The sequence below is a fragment of the Geotrypetes seraphini genome, chromosome 8 (genome assembly GCF_902459505.1).
Source record: "Geotrypetes seraphini chromosome 8, aGeoSer1.1, whole genome shotgun sequence".
Lineage (NCBI taxonomy): Eukaryota > Metazoa > Chordata > Amphibia > Gymnophiona > Dermophiidae > Geotrypetes > Geotrypetes seraphini.
In genome coordinates this window covers 94,985,373-95,000,528 of record NC_047091.1, presented here as the reverse complement: position 1 = coordinate 95,000,528, position 15,156 = coordinate 94,985,373, and the positions used below count along the sequence as shown (strand labels likewise).

At 43.9% G+C, this 15,156-nt stretch overlaps 1 long non-coding RNA gene across 1 annotated transcript in view; it reads right to left on the bottom strand.

Annotated features, from left to right (window-relative positions):
- Positions 1-8,073: 8,073 nt before the first annotated feature.
- Positions 8,074-15,156, bottom strand: part of LOC117364630 — a 63,982-nt gene continuing 56,899 nt past the window's right edge. Inside the window, exon 3 of the long non-coding RNA XR_004540287.1 lies at positions 8,074-8,479. This is a non-coding gene — a long non-coding RNA (uncharacterized LOC117364630). The remainder of the gene's footprint in view (positions 8,480-15,156) is intronic.

Sequence of the window (15,156 nt, the reverse complement as noted above, 5' to 3'; positions counted from 1 at the left end):
GCAGACTATTGGGCCTAAAGAATACTAGCACGTACTTACCTGCGTATGTGCACAGTCAGGGCTCTTCTATAATTTTATGCACAATTCACTTAGTTTGTAAATGTAGGAGACTGTACATGTGGGTGGAGCATGGATAGGGGATGAAGAAGCCAGAATTTATGCCCATATCATACAAAATCGTGGAAGGAACAGGTTAATATGACACAGTTGTGTAGTAATGGGGTGCAGTCCGCCTCAGGTGCAGTCTTCCTAAAGGTGCGCCACCCCTCCTCCTCTCTGACCCCTCCCGCCGCGCTCTTCTCCTTATCGTGTGCGCGCACCCTTGCCTTCACCATACCTTCTTTACTTCCTCGGCAGTAAGTTGCTGCCCGTGTCGGCATCGGTGCTCTCTCTGATGTCACTTCCGGGACCCGCACCTAGGAAGTGATGTCAAAGGGCGAGCAGACACCGATGTGGGCATGCTGCTCACACTGGAAAAGTTAAAAAGGGAAGGGGGCACTCACACAGCGGGGGGGGGGGGGGAAGGAATTTTGCTTCCATATGTGAAGCTTTTCTCACACATCCAACTTTGTAAATATATGCCTCAATGATAATGCCCCTTGGCACCTCCAGTTTATACCAGAGGCAATGGAAGGTGAAAATGACTTGCAGAAATTTTTTGGTTCTTAACTCACTGATGCAGAGCTGCCAATCACAGCAGAGAGAGTTTTTGGCCAGTCCAGTTGTTGAACTTAACATCTTAATTCTCAGTGTGCCATTTGTAGCCCCCAATACTACAAGTGAATCAGCGTTTCATGCCCCATAATGTACCAGGAGAGAGTTGCAGAAATCCAGGACTAGATCAGAATCTCCCTCCTTAGGGTTACCAGTTTTTACTTTAGTAAAATACAGACCCCTAGACCTGCTCAGTTCCACTCCTCCCCACCTCGTTATGCCCCAGTCCCACCCCTAATTCTACCCTAGACCTGCCCCCTGCTGTCTGCTCTTGTCTGGCATCCGTACATGCGCAGATGCCCTCCTGCCCGATGTAATTTCGAGGAAGCTTTTCAAAACCCAGACAAAGTGCCAGGTTTTGGAAAGCCATCTGGACATGTCCTCACAACGGATGACAGGTCCTGGGAAATCCAGATGTCTGGTAACCCTATTCCTCCTAGAACTGGGTAACTTGGCAGCTTTAGAGCTCTAACCATTATCCACTCCGTTTGAGACATGTGCTTTGCAGGGTCCGCCTGCTTACACATAAAGTATTTCTGCCACCATGCCTACAGATAGGCTCTGCATTTTCCCTGCTACTTCTGGAGACCTGAAAGTTGGAGAGAGGAGGGTTGTTATAAACAGATTAATAGATTGCTTACCAAATTCATATGGTTGGGAAAGACACCTAGAATTGCTATGACAAAATTACAAAAAGTTGAAGAATTGGGGGGAGTTAACCTTCCTCATTTTAAACTATACCATCATGCTTTTAAGACAGGGAATGTATTGGATAATACTGGAGTTATATGATCAGGTGCCTGACTGTTTACAATTAGAATCTGCTCTGATGTCACCACTCCAACTTAGCCATTTGACAGATATACAGTATATATTCCATACATATACTAGTGTTTAAACCCATTCCATTTGTTACAGTAACGGGTGCTAGAATAGCCACACCTATACCCTGACACCACCCATGCCCCACCTTACCATGGCCGGATCGTGCCTCCCACTGACCCCAGTCCCACCATCTCACCTTTCACCATTTCCGTACTCCTCTGTACCATTTTCGCCCTCATACCATTTCCATTGCTCCCTTTCCCCCTTTCACACCCTCTAGCACCTCTCTCTGATCCTATGCCACCCCTTTTGCCATCTTTTCGTTTCAGGTCCACTCGTCTGTCTCTCTCCTGCCCCTTCCATCCTCCCTGAATTCCCCTGTCCAGCATCCATAATCCAGCAGCTCACAATCAACAGGTTTGCCACTACCAACTCCCCCTTTTTTTCCCTTAGGAACCTTTCAGTCAAGCCGCCACAGCCATACCGCTGTAGCCTACTCTCCATGTGGCCAGTGAAAGTCCGCATGCCGTCTCCATGGAATCCCCCTCCATCCATCCCTTCATCTGTAGGCCCGTTTCCTATCACCCGGACAACTATTTGTCAGCGTTAAACCCAGTCCTTCCCCTCCCTACATGGTATTCTCCACGCAGGTAAACTGGGAAAATCACTTCTTTTCAAAATCACAGGTCTCTGGAATGACCTTACTATCCCGCTGCGGAACCTGAGCTCCCTCCATTTATTCCGCAAGCAACTAAAAACCTGGCTCTTCTCTAACATGTAATTTCTTTTCCCTTACTTTTTCACTCGATTTATAAACTTATGTAAACCTTTTCCTACCCTTTCTCATTTTTAAGTTCTTGTAAACCGTGCCGAGCTCTACTTCCGTGGAGATGATGCGATATATAAACTTAAGGTTTAGTTTAGTTTAATTTAGGCGTTAAACCCAGTCCACGGCTGACAATAACACCTCCGCTGAAGAGTGACGTTCTCTTCCCCCCTCTCGTTGCTCACACTATGCGGTGCCGCTGCACATCGGAAGTTCCCAGCCACCAGGAAGCCTCCCCGAACACCCTCTGCAGCACGCAGTCACCGCACACAGCACTCTCTGACCACGTCCATCCCACAGCGCGCTACTGTGGCTCGTGAGAGGAGGCTCCGCTGCGGCTTGTAACTTAAAAATAAATTTCATCCGATAGGGCCGTATTTTCTTGATGGAGAACTTCCACTTCGCAATTTCTTTGTCAGCCACTGGCACATCTAAGCGTGCATGCGCACTCCTGCTGGCCATGGACCTACGGATCACAGATCATGCAGGTAAAAATGTGCATGTGCGCTTAGCATTTTATTATAGTAGATATATATATATATATAGGGGCAATGAAGTCTTTAAATCCACATGGCAAGCATTGATGTTTTTGGATGACTTACTCGTTACTTCTACTAAAAGCTCCACGCAAATATCCCTATGGCTGAATCCTGCAATTACCATTAATGGCTCTATGATCCTTTGGAAAATTTGGATGCAAGCAGGAATTATAACCCTGCAAGATGTGATGAGTCAAGGATGTTTGATGTCGTTTCAGTCTTTGCAGCAGAAATTCGCCTTGCCATTCTCACAATGTTTTAAATGGATACAACTCCGACACGCTATTAAGGCTGGTTTCCCATTGCTTAATATTTTAAAGGAACAACCAAGCTTGCCTATTATATGTTATACTGTGGGGGTTCAAGGCCATGAAGCTTCAAGCTCCTATGCTCATACCTACATAAGAAACTGTTTTCTGGGCTTCATTCTATATGGTCCAGAGAATTACAATGTTCTGTTCCATCTGAAAACTGGAAGAAATATGGACTCAAAGGATAAGATGTACGGCTTCTGCATCATTAAGACAAACTCTTTTCTTTGTGCCTCATAGAACATGGTGGACCCCAGTTAAGTTACAGAAATTGGATGCTAACAAGTCCAATCCGTGTTGAAGCTGCAAGAAAGAAGTGGGTACATTTGATCATCTTTTGTTGTACTGCCCGCTGGTTCAAACATTCTGGCAGGAGGTGTGGAATAAAATACAAAATATATTGGAAGTTCGTATACCTCTTTCTTATGGAATGTGGAGCACGTTGCTACTTCAACAGCCTATTTGACAGTAAATAAAAATAAATTGCTCATGATACTATCTGGAGTGGCACTACAATCAATCATTAAGAACTAGAAGGATTTCATGTTGTTGAATTTTCATTTTTGGTAGGAAACTTTTATAAATTTGAAGCTAATTTAGCTGAAAGATCAGGGAATATGGCATCATTTAAGGATGTTTGGAGCCCTTTAGAACAGTGGTCTCAAACTCAAACCCTTTGCAGGGCCACATTTTGGAGGGTCTCAGAAAAAGTAGTTAATGTCTTATTAAAGAAATGACAATTTTACATGAGGCAAAACTCTTTATAGTTTATAAATCTTTCCTTTTGGCTAAGTCTTAATAATAATATTGTAATTTATAGCTAAAGAGACATATGATCAAGAAACTGTTTTATTTTACTTTTGTGATTATGATAAACATACCGAGGGCCTCAAAATAGTACCTGGCGGGCCATGCCCCCAGGCCGTGAATTTGAGACCACTGCTTTAGAGGGTTTTGTTAGCAATGCGTGTGATGGAATGATTGACCTGCCAGACATATGGGAGGGAGGTAGGGTGGGGGATAGGGTCAGGGAGGGGTTTGAGTCAGGGAGGGAGGGATGGGTAGATAATGACATGTTTTTCATTAAGAATTTTCTAATGTATGTTTATAATATATTTGTGTGTTGCATTTTTCTGTAAGATGTTAAAACTTAATAAAGATTGAACTAAAAAAAATAAAAGGGAGAGGGAGAAGGGGAAATCCTGGAAGGGGAGTCACACAAATATTTGTTTGCCAAGCACACAATATAGTGTTAATCCAGCCCTGGGTGTGAGGCAAAAATGCAGATAAATACATAGAGTACTGAAATCAAAGTGCTCCACAGAATCTAAGCACATTCAGTGCAGGGAACTGCTGTGATTCCCTTTGCAATCTGTGGACTCTTGGCCAGTCCTTTTATATACAGTATAAAACAGATACTGGGCTCCCCCTGCTGGCTTCTGGCCTCTCTGGCCTTATAAGAGATCTTCACTGTTTATCCAAATTCATTCAAATGTGATGACATATAGTAAAGAACCAAGTGACAGTCAGGGGATCCACTCCTAGCCATGTTATTCAGGAAGAGGGTAAGCACATATATTAACATAAGCTGTAGAGATTGCTGCAAATTGCATTGAATTGTATTCACACGGATGTTAATGAAGCTATTATCAAGTGCTCACAAAACAATGTCTACTAGAAAGACACAAAATAACCATAAAGTTACAAAGCTGTTAAATTGTTTCCACTTGTTATACAAAATGTAACAATTAACCTTAAGAGGAGGAAAAGACTTCAAGAGCTCACAGAGAGATAAGACTTTGGAACAAAAACATAATATACAGTAAAGCCTTGGTTTGTGAGCATAATTCATTCCAGAAGTATGCTTGTACTCCAAAGCACTCGTATATCAAAGCAAATTTCCCCATAGGAAATAATGGAAACTCAGACGATTCGTTCCACAACCCAAAACTTTAATACAAAATACTATACGTACTTGTATTGAAAGACCTCACTCATTTAGAACAGTCACTGCACTCCTGCAGCGTCAGAGAGAGAAGACCCCATTGGCTCAGTTGTGATGATGTGACGCGTGTACACTGTATGTACTCGTATTGCAAGACTTTGCTTGTTTAGAACAGTCAGTACATCAGTGGCGTACCAAGGGGGGTGAGAGGGGTGCGGGGGGGGGGGGGGTGTCCACCCCAGGTGCAGCCTTAGGAGGGGTGCACAGCCGGCCCGGTCCCTATTGCACTCCCTCCTTACTTAAGGTGAACAGCGAGATGACCGAGCAGCAAACCTCCCTCCAGTAACGTCGGCAGCCGCAGCGCTAAACAGGCTGCTTCGCGGCTATCTCCTGCCGGTGAAGCGTCACTGATGACGTCATCATTGATGCTTCACCGGCAGGAGAAAGCCGCGAAGCAGCCTGTTTAGCACTGCGGTTGCCAACGCTACTGGAGGGTGGTTTGCTGCTCTCGCTGGGAGGGTTGGAAGGGTTCACTTGGGGGGGAGATATAGGAGGGTCCGCGGGGGTTCGGCTGGGAGGGGGGAGAAGCGGTCTGCCTCGGTGCTCCAACGCCTGGTGCCATTACCTTCTTTGGGCAGCAGCAGCGTTTACAATCCTCTCTGCCGGGTCCTGCCTACTTCCTGTTTTCATGAAGACAGGACCCGACAGAGAGGAAGGCCTGAAGCCAGCAACAGCAGCAAATTGTGAATGCTGCTGCTGCCCGATGAAATTCAGGACACCAGGCCTTGGGTGACAGAAGGAGGAAAGGGAGCAGAGGGGGAGAGAACTGGGGAGAGTGTTGCTGTACCCAACTGGAGGGAATGAAAGGAGATGCCAGGGCTTAGAGGGAAGAAGAGATGCCAGGTCATGGAGGGAAGGAGGAAGGTATGCCAGAACAAGGGAAAAGGAAGGGAGAAAGAAAGGAGGAGATGTCAGATCATGGAGGGGGAGGGAGAGATGGAAGAAAAGGAAAGGAGAGAGATGCCAGGAATCAGGGAAGAGATGATGCCAGACCGTGGGGTGGGAAGGAAAGAAAGGAGAAGAGAGAGATGCAAAAGCATAGGGGAGGGGGTGGTAACAGTGAGAGAAAAATGGAGAGGTGACAGAGTTGAAATCAATCATGTACAAAGGAGAGAAGGGGCATGGGCTAGATAGTATATGGAAGAAGCATAGAAAAGGGAAGATGCCATATGGAAGAGAGAGAGAGGGTGGACACTGGATGGAAAGAGCACAGAGGGCAGTGAATGGAAGGGGCGAGATAGAGGGTGAACAGTAGATGGAACGGGTAGAGAGAGGGAAACAGACACTGAATGGAAGTGTGGGGGAGAGGAAGGACAGCTGCTGAATGGAAGTGTGAGGGAAAGGGGGAGCAGATGTTGGAAGGAAGTGGGGAGGAGAAAGAAAAAAAAAAGGCACATACAGGATTGAGGGAAGAGGATAGAGTTAGTTACTGGAAGGGATGAGGGAAAGAGGTGGCAAGCTATAGGTAGACACAGTGAAAGAGGGAAATTGAGGACTGAATAGTAAAAAAGAATTTAGACAGAGGCAGAAAATAAATTGAGAAGGAAGACCAGGGATGAACAGGAGGAAGGGAGCAGAGAGAGAGATGCAAGAGCAGGGGGGAAGGAGAGGAGACAGATACCAGACCAGTGGGGGTTAAAGGAGAGATGGAAGGGGGGAAGCATTCAGTTTCTGGAAGGGGCATAGAAGGAGAGAAGATGCCATATAGGGGCAGAGAGATGGCAGACAGTGGATGGAAGGAAGAGAGTAACAAGAAGATGAGGAAAGCAGAAACCAGAGATGACAAAGGTAGAACAAAAATTTATTTATTGCTTTAGGAGACATGTGTCACTGTTTCTGTAGTGTTGCATTGTATGCAGAGTCCAGCTTCTTGCAGTTCAATTTAACCTTTGTCTATGTATTTCTATTTTATCTCCCCTTTTACAAAACTGTGGAGTGTTTTTTAGCACCAGCCGTGGTGGTAGCAGCTCTGATGCATCAGAACTGTTACCACTGTGGCTAAAATCCACACTACAGTTTGTAAAATGGGGAGGGGTTAGTTTGTGATGACATATTCCATACTAGGCGAAAGTGTTTCCTGTGTTCTGTGTGCTGAAAAGACATGGTTTTCTGTTGGAATTGACTGCAGAATTGATCTGTACTAGTCTGGCTTGTTTAGTTTTACAATGGGTGTATTGATGTTGTACTGCTCACTGCAGTATGTTAGTTGCTGCCTTTTCCTAGGTACTCATGTGTGACATGTGGCTTGTTACTAAAAATCATGTTTTTTGTACAGATGGGGGGGGGTGCCAAAAAATGATGGGCCCCGGGCGTCACACATGCTAGGTACACCACTGCACTACATTCCTGCCGCGTCAGAGAAAGAAGAATCATCGACTCAGTTGTGATGATGTGATGCGTGTATACTGTATGTACTTGTATTGCAAGACTTTGCTCGTTTAGAACAGTCACTACACTCTTGCAGTGTCAGAGAGAAGAACCATCAGCTCAGCTGTGATGTGTGTACACCATATGTACTTGTATTGCAAGACATTGCTTGTATATCTAGTCAAAATTTAATAAAATGTTTTGCTTGTCTTGCAAAACACTTGCAAACCAAATTACTTGCAATCCAAGGTTTTATTGTATTTGGGGGTTTTTTTTCTTTTCTTCTCTTTCTTTTTGAAAATATTTTTATTAAAGGATCATTGCATAAGAGAGAGTACAAACTCAACCAAAATGCAAGGGATTATACAAGATACAGCAAGAAAATAGTCAAACCAACAGCAAAACAGCTCCCATGCAAAGTCCAATTTTTAATATCAAACCCAAACCTCCCCCCCTCCACCCTCCCCCCGCCCCGTGCCTCCCAGGACTACGACCATTTTTTCTTTATATTTTTTAATATAATATGTCCACTTTTACTCTATACTAGTCACACAATCACTGCATAAGTAGAAAATAAAAATTCCACATAACTGGGCAGTCTCAATGGTAGGTAGAAGCAAACCTCCTTTTTACAGGCATCTGGGATTTGCTATTCAAAGTTCACACCTTCACCATTCTTCTGGTTTAAAAGCTGTCAGATTGGCATGCCGTGGCCATTTTGTCCAAAATATTCAGGGGCAGATGGTTTCTCGGCAGGAAAAGGTATAGCATGCTTTGATATGAGAGTAATGTTTGAGATCAAAGCAAATAGTAACTTTTCTTTGTCCTTAACCTGTAGGGGAGATCCTTGATAAAGCCACGATGTGACTGCACCTGGCCGATGGACAGAAACCTTTGAGATAAGTGAAAAACAATAATCGTTTTAAAGAGATAAGTTCATAAAAACGTTTATGATTGAAGTCATTTTTATTGAGCATCAATAAAGCAACATAAACAGCACAAGTGCATTACAGCTAACAAAGTATAAGTCAAAGGAAACATCCAAAAAATGCTCAAATTATAACATTATCCCCAATATCCCCCACCCAACACATCAAAACCAACAAGAGAGGAGTGCCTGCAACTCTATACACCAGCTACCTATTCAAAAGACAACTACGCACTCTGGGAGTCAATGTAGCCCAAAAAGCCGCCATGTCCACCTAAAGTGACAGCCCAAAGAAGAGTCAATGTCCTGAAATTGTATCCGTTCATAAAAACGTTTATAAAAGCATATAAGTTTAGATTTGATTAGAAAAGAGCTGATGACGAAGTAGGGATGTAAAGCTTGGTGCGATGAAATAGTTTGAGCACTGAGTGGCTCCATTGAAGCTTTAAACGGAAGTGCATTTAAACTTAGAACATCATAAATTACTACCCAAGGGTTGTTTGGGGTTTTTTTTTTGTAAGGTTGTTTGAACAAAACCTTGGGGATATCTATTCGTGCTGGATGCTTTGTATGTTCAGGGTTCTGCGGGGCAGGACAGAACGGAGAAGATGGCATGCACATGTAATAGGCACACATACTTATGTGTATGACACGCAATGAATAGAAGAATGCAAGAAAACTGCATTGTTTCATGTCATTATAATGTGCAGGCGTTCCTATGACTTCATTGTTTAACAGCACAATTTAACTGTGCATAGTAATTTGTATATTATTCGATTGTAGCATTACAGGACCAGATTTTGTATTACTTTTGTGGTGCAGAATCATCTGTGTGTAGCTTGTATGTGCATCTTTCTGCATGGGCCCCTTAGTTCACCCTTCTCACTTAGAAATCCTTTCTCCAGTGCAAAAAGAACATGAGTCTTGACCAGTGGGTTTTTCACCTCTGCCTATGAGTTTTGCAGAAGGAATCATTTACAGCGTTTCAGTTCCGCCTTTTTGTGTCAGTGGGCAGTTCCCATCTCCTCAGTTTTACCTTCTGCAAGTGAGTTGTTCTGATGTTTATTATTATTTTCAGGTTTTCAATCCGAAGTTCAAGGCTTCACAGTGCCCCAGAGGTTCCCAGCATTTCTGGGATAGCTCTGCCTGAGAGTAAATATAGCCTCTAGTTTAGAAGGGGGGAAACTCTTTTGCAGAGCACCTGCCTAGCCATCCTGCACTAACCCTTAGGGTAGCTCAGGGTACATTCCCTTGAGAGCTTAGCTCACCCCTGATATATCAGGTGTTTGAGCACAGGCTGAGTGGCCTCTTGTTGGTTCAGAGGGTTGTAGCGGGTGCTGGCTAAAGACGCGTGAGATGCTAGTTAGGTTTATGGTTTGGGCTCTTAGAGCCTGTCTACAAGGCAGCCTAAAAGACAAGCTTCTGGAGGATGTTATATGCTTGTCCAAGGCAGAAATCTTCTCCTTTATCCAGTTGCAGTGTGAGCTGATACAGGCACGACACCAGTCAGTCCTGTGAGTACAGTCTATTACTGTCTATGGGAGACTTTGGGGTGGTTCATAAGTGGATGATTTGAGGATATCTGGGGCTTCCTGTAGGCCCCCCCACCTCCAAAAACCCCTTTTCTCAGTTTTTGAAACTTTTATCTAGATCTCTTAGGCCATTTTTTGGCACCAAAATGCAACTGTGGTAGCCATCTTAGATTTTCTTATTTAATTTCAAAAGCCTCTATCTGCCTCATAACACTTCCATTTTACTAATAATCAAGTTTTTATGGATTCCCCAGGTCTTTCTACCTCTGTATCATGCCTGGTTTGTGCTGGGTGGCTGGCTGAGGAGCATCCATGTACCACGTGCCACGGGGCAAGTGAGAGTGGGGGGGGCAGAAGCGCTGGGCGCAGCCCCCTTTGGTCCTTCCATGGTTTTAGAGTCACAGGAGGCTTGAATGTTGAATCTAAAATCCCTCCTAGAGCTCTCAAATTGCAACTTGACATCGTCAGCGAACGCAAATACACAGATGCCTCGGAACCCATGAGGAGATAAGAAATATCCCTGCAGAGGTCCTTAGGAGATCCAGTTTAGGGTTTTGACTCTGATTTTGTGAATGTAATGCTTGAAGCTTTGTGACTTTAAAACTTTCTACAAATCCCTACATGCAAGAAGTTGCCAAGTACAGAGCAATACCGCCAGCTGGACAAGGAGTCTGTCAAAATGAAAAACAAGAAAAGATAAGTGCTATTGTTCAGCTTGAATTTATAAGTAGGCGGTACAGGACTGTTTACGTGCTATGATGGTCCCGACAGCTACCATTGCTCAACCCTGTTGAACACTTTGGTGGCTGGTCTGAGCACTTCACTATAATATTTCATTATTTTAAATACACTATTAATTTGATTTAAAATGTTCACTCTGTGATGAATGGAGTTGGACATTTTTCTGTCATAATCAAACATTTAAGAATATATCCAGGGTACATCTTGGACATCTGGGGCTAGACCTGTTTTAACAATGAATAAGTGCCCGTAAAGGTGCTCAAACTCACCAGATAATCACTGGAAGGATGTAAGCATGACCCCTCCACGCTCACCCAATGATCACTTCTATCCCCCAAATATGTGAATGAAACAGTACATACCGGCTTGTATGACAGCATCAGATGTTTTGGCCAGTCCTAGTAGAGCAGGAAGCAGGTTCCTGGAGAAACCTGTTGGGCAGTGTAGTGAACCAGGAAGATGGGGACTCAGGTCCATACTCCACTCTAATCACTACACTCACAGTAGAATTTGTGAGTCTTCCGAACTCCATCTTAATCTTACTATACCAGTGGTCTCAAACTCGCGGCCCGCCAAGTACTATTTTAAGGTCCTCGGTATATTTATCATAATCACAAAAGTAAAATAAAACAGTTTCTTGATCATATGTCTCTTTAGCTATAAATTACAATATTATTATTAAGACTTAGCCAAAAGGAAAGAGTTTTATCTCATGCAAAATTGTCATTTCTTTAATAAGACATTAACTATTTTTTCTGAGGCCCTCCAAGTACCTACAAATCCAAAATGTGGCCCTGCAAAGGGTTTGAGTTTGAGACCACTGCACTATACCCACATATACTGTAGGGCTATTGTTGTGGTGTACAGTGGGTTTTGAATACAATATAAGGGGGCTATGATGAGATGTTCCCCTACTGCTCTGTTGGGGTGTCTGTGCAGTTAGTCTATTAGGAATGCTGACCACCACCCCCCCCCCTACATCCCAGTGGGGTTTTTTTGTGGGGGGTTTTTTTTAATGGCTCAAAAAGATAGACACACTGAGTACAAATCCATTTTCGAAAACACAAGATAGACATTTTGCAGTTTCGAAAATGGGCATGTTTGGTATTGGATTTTTGTGCATCTTCCACAAAACATCTAAACTCAAATTTGGATGTCATATCGAAACTGGCCCCCCACATTATAATATGTTATTTGAATATTTTTTCTGCTGAAATTGTCTATTGCCTGTATTCAGATTGTTCATTCTGTATACTGCCTTGGATGAATTTCTTCAGAAAGTAGTAACTAAGAGGTACAGGGTGAAGAAAATGATAAAAAGGATGGCTAAAAGCTAAAGAGGCTAGGTCTATTCAGCTTGATGAAGAGACAGCTCAGGGGAGATATGATAGAAGTCTCTTTGCCACACTAAACTTCCTACTCAAAGTGCCCTCACCTTCCATCCCCCATCACTCTCTCTCCAGACCATGACTGAGTGCTTCTACAACCAGGTTCACAAGATCAACCTTGAATTCTCGACCTACCAGATCACCTTCCAGCTCCCATCCACCCATGCCACATTCCTATTCTGAAATTACTGAAGAGGAAGTTAATCTTCTTCTCTCCTCCTCCAAGCCCACTACCTGTTCCTCTGACCCAATTCCAACCCACCTGCTCAGCATCATCCTCCCCAGTCACCCCCTCAACCTCTCACTTTCCAATGCAACCGTCCCTGATATCTTCAAACATGCTGTAGTCACTCCCCTCCTCATAAAACTTCACTTTACTCCACCTACCCCTATAATTATCACCCAATCTCCCTCCTCCTCTTCCTATTCAATCTACTTGAACGTGTGGTCCATCGCCATTGCCTGGACTTCCTCTCATCACAACATATCCTTGACCCACTTCACTCAGGTTTTTGCCCTCTGCACTCCACCAAAAGGACCCTTGATAAAGTCTCTAATGACTTCTTCCTGGCTAGATTCAAAGGCCTCTATTCCATCCTCATCCTCCTTGATCTCTCTGCTGCATTAAACATTGTTGATCACCACCTACTTGTCACCACACTGGCCTCCCTGGGATCCCAGGGTTTCATACTCTCCTGGTTCTAATAAATAAACTGAGTGCCCTCAGGATGGGTCCCAAAGTGACAGGCTGGGTCAGGAACTGGTTGAGTGGAAGGCGACAGAGGGTAGTGGTCAATGGAGATCGCTCTGAGGAAAGGGATGTTACCAGTGGTGTGCCTCAAGCTTCTGGTCTTTGGCCTGTTCTTTTTAATATTTTTATAAGCAATTTTGCTGAAGGTCTGTCAAGTAAAATTTGCCTCTTTGCGGATGATACCAAAATCTGCAATAGACACCCATGATGGTGTGAATAATATGAAGAAAGACCTAGCAAAGCTTGAAGAATGGTCTGAAATTTGGCAGCTAAAATTTAATACTAAGACATGCAAGGTCATGCATTTGGGCTGCAAAGACCCGAAGGAACAGTACGGTTTAGGGGGTGTTTCTAGCTGGTGCCAATTAGGCAGGTGCTCTGCTGAAAATGATCACAAATTGCTCTGATGCAATCTTGAGAAAAATGCAAAGTCTCCTGCCCTCTAGTGGTATTTTAGAAAAGGTACAATCAACCAGAAAATGTAAAGGTATGATCAGTGATCACCAATCAGTGATGCTATCATAAGGGAGATTTTTAAGTTTGATGCCCAAGCTGAGCTCATGGTCTTTGCAGCAGTCAGGCTTGTGGATGCTATGGAACCAGAGGTCATAGTCCATAGGAGGAAAGGAACCCTGGGGGTTGCAATACAATAGAGCCTGGTAGCCAAGGTAGCCAAGCTTTGGGATGCACTAGAGTGTAAATAGTGCCCAAAGAGCCATACTGTTTTACAAAGCTGCAGTAGCAATGCTGCCATGGTATTCTCTGAAGATCATATGAATTGAACGGGCTTCAGTGCATTTACCGAGACAACATCGCTACCACAGTTTTGTAAAAGAAGTCTAGAATGTGGCAAGAACTGTACCTACCTTTACAATGTTGCTGCACAGCTTCCCAACATCTTTCTTTAATTCAAATTTGTTATTCTGTCTTTCCCAACTCCCTCCCTCTAAGAAACACTTAAGCACATCATCCCTGTTGCTGAGGCCAAGTCTCATGAGAGACATATGATTTCATGGCTGTTATCGCAAAACATGGTCCTGGCAGAAAAGGATGATGTGTTTAAGTGCTTCTCCAGCTGCTGGGGGAGGGAGGGGGTGGAATCAAGCAATTTTACAGTAATTGAAGAAAGATGTTGTGAGGTGGTACAGCAAGCCTGTTAAAGGTAAGTGTAATATTTGCCATGCTCACCTTCCTCTAAACTTAAGACTTTCAGGAGAGAAGAAATTATTAAGCAATATTTTGCTCCAAGATACAGTATATGTAACTGGATCTTCTAGACCAGGGGTCCCCAAAGTCCCTCCTTGAGGGCCGAATGCAGTCGGATTTTCAGGATTTCCCCAATGAATATGCAAGAGATCTATGTGCATGCACTGCTTTCAATGCATATTCATTGGGGAAATCCTGAAAACCTGACTGGATTCATCCCTCAAGGAGGGACTTTGGGGACCCCTGTTCTAGACCAATGGACTCAAACTCAAACCCTTTGCAGGACTACATTTTGGATATGTAGGTACTTGGAGGGCCGCAGAAAAAATAGTTAATGTCTTATTAAAGAAATGACAACTTTGCATGAGGTAAGTGCCTACAAATCCAAACTGTGGATTATCTGAAATTATCCGAAGCAATTAAGGAAAGATTTATATAGTTTATAAATCTTTCCTTAATTGCTTCGGATAATTTCAGCTATACACAGCTGAAAGCAGTGCAACATGCAGAAAGTGAAAAACTATCAAAGTATCTCCTGCAAGAGACAAGATTTTGGACCAACTATTTTGAGGCCCTCGGTACTATATAGAATGATTCTTTATGGAAAACCTGTGCCTTAAGTGTCCGGTGTCGCATCCGCAACCGCCTTCAGCTCTCACCTCCTCCAGCACCGGACACACGCACAAGCTGCACTCCCTCCAATGGTTACCTTACGTTCTGGAACGTTGCCCACCTGACTGCTGTAACCTCACGCAAGCACTTTCCTGGGTCTGCATGCGATTGTGAGGTGGAGTGGAAAGGACAATCGTGTACAAATTCAGGAAAGTACTTGCATGAGGTTACAGCAGTCAGGCGGGCAACGTTCCAGAATGTGACCGCTGGACACTTAAGGCACAAGTTTGCCAAAAAGAATCATTCTTTATAATACCAAGGGCCTCAAAATAGTACCTGGTGGGCCGCATGTGGCCCCTGGGCCACAACTTTGAGACCACTGTTCTAGACAGAACTGTGGTCTATGAGCCC